Genomic DNA, 2,484 nt, shown 5'->3' on the forward strand with positions numbered 1-2,484 from the left:
CAGAAGTGCGTGTTCCGGTTTTTGAACATTCTTTTGGAAGTCAGACATCCAACGGGGCTTCTGATTGGCTGCAGGAGCTTCCTGAAGCCAATCAGAAGCTGTGCTTTGATTTCTGAACGTTTCGGAACTGGAACGGACTTCTGGAATGGATTCCATTTTGCTTCCAAAGTATGACTGTATGATTTTACCTCCAAATCTGGGGTCAACACACTGGCTGCCTTTACCCGTGCCATTATAATATATTGCATTCCAGGGAATTTAGAAGGAAGATGGACATGGCATGTTGAATAGCATCACTCAAGGCAGGAGGTAAGGTGTGTGCTTCAGAGCAAGGTGATAAGGAAGCATCAACTTCAAGCCTTTCTCTCTTTTTTTTTCAGTCTCACCAAGCTGGGGCCGTGGCCAGAGAAGTGGTCTGGAATGAAGTTGGGTCAGCCATGCTCAACGGAATGAACCAAGTGATATGTAAACATCTACCTTGACACTTGATGCTAAAGAGTATGCACACAGAGACCTAGGGACATGGGTGGTGCTGTGGTCTAAACCACTGAGCCTCTTGGGTTTGCTGATCAGAAGGTCGGCAGTTCAAATCCCCATGATGGAGTGAGCTCCTGTTGCTCTGTCCCAGCTCCTGCCAACCTAGCAGTTCGAAAGCACTTCAGTGCAAGTAAATAAATAGGTACCGCTATGGCGGAAAGGTAAACAGCGTTTCCATGCGCTCTGGCTTCTGTCACGGTGTTCTGTTGCACCAGAAGTGGTTTAGTCCTGCTGGCCACATGACACAGAAAGTTGTCTGTGGACAAATGCCGGCTCCCTTGGCCTGAAAGCGAGATGAGAGCCAAAAACCCATAGTCGCCTTTGACTGGACTTAACCGTCCAGGGGTCTTTTACCTCTACCTTTTACCTTACTGCAGCCTTTCTCAACCTGCAGTTCCCCAGATGTTGTTGGACTACAACTCCCATGACTCCTAGCTAGGAAGGCCAGAGCCCAGGGATAATGGGAGTTGTAGTCCAACAACATCTGGAGACCCACAGGTTGAGAACTGCTGCCTTACAGAGACCTAGCTGCATTTTAAAAAGGGAAAACCCTAGCCCATTCCATCTTGTGTGAGGAGGAAACCTCCAAGAAACAGCATGATGAGATCTTAGCAAAATCTGAAACAGCAGGAACCAACCTGGGACGAGCATGATCCCAGCCAAAAGTGCCTCACTGCGATTGCAAGATCTCACAATGCTCCTGTACTTCTTTACACAGCACATAGTTGAACTGTGGAACTCACTTCCACAGGACACACCAATGGCCACCAACCTATAGGGCTTTAAAAGAGGATTGGACAAAATCACAGAGGGCTATCTATGGCTCTTGGCCATGATGGTTATACTCTGCCCCAACAGTAAAGGTAAAGGTAAAGGGACCCCTGACCATTAGGTCCAGTCGTGACCGACTCTGGGGTTGCGTCGCTCATCTTGCTTTATTGGCCGAGGGAGCCGGCGTTTGTCCGCAGACAGCTTCCAGGTCATGTGGCCAGCATGACTAAGCCGCTTCTGGCGAACCAGAGCAGTGCACGGAAACGCCGTTTACCTTCCCGCTGGAGCGGTACCTATTTATCTACCTGCATTTTGTGCTGTTGAACTGCTAGGTTGGCAGGAGCAGGGACCGAGCAATGGGAGCTCACCCTGTCGCAGGGATTCGAACTGCCGACCTTCTGATCAGCAAGTCCTAGGCTCTGTGGTTTAACCCACAGCGCCACCTGCGTCCCGCCCCAACAGTAGGAGGCAGTAAATGCTTCTGAAAAGCAGTTGCTGGAAACCACAGAAGGACAGAGGGCTTTTGTGCTTGAATCCTGATTGCTGGTTTCCCACAGGCATGTAGTTGGCCACTGTGAGAACAGGATGCTGGACTAGACAACAACAACAACAACAACAATTTATTATTTATACCCCGCCCATCTGGCTGGGTTTCCCCAGCCACTCTGGGCGGCTTCCAACAAAATATTAAAATACAGCAATGCATCAAACATGAAAAGCTTTCCTAAACAGGGCTGCCTTCAGATGTCTTCTAAAAGTCCGGTAGTTGTTCTTTTCTTTGACATCTGGTGGGAGGGCGTTCCACAGGGTGGGCGCCACTACTGAGAAGGCCCTCTGCCTAGTTCCCTGTAACTTGGCTCCTCGCACTGAGGAGGCCCTTGGCACTGGACCTCAGTGTCCGGGCAGAATGATGGGGTAAGAGACGATCCTTCAGGTATACTGGACTGAGGCCGTTTAGGGCTTCCAAGGTCAGCACCAACACTTTGAATTGTGCTCGGAAACGTTCTGGGAGCCAATGTAGGTCTTTCAGGACCGGTGTTATGTGGTCCTGGTGGCCGCTCGCAGTCATCAGTCTAGCTGCCGCATTATGGATTAGTTGTAGTCTCTGGGTCACCTTCAAAGGCAGCCCCACATAGAGCGCATTGCAGTAGTCCAAGTGGGAGATGACCAGAGCAT

This window comes from Podarcis liolepis (assembly GCF_965112155.1).
Source record: "Podarcis liolepis genome assembly, chromosome: 12".
Taxonomy (NCBI): Eukaryota; Metazoa; Chordata; class Lepidosauria; order Squamata; family Lacertidae; genus Podarcis; species Podarcis liolepis.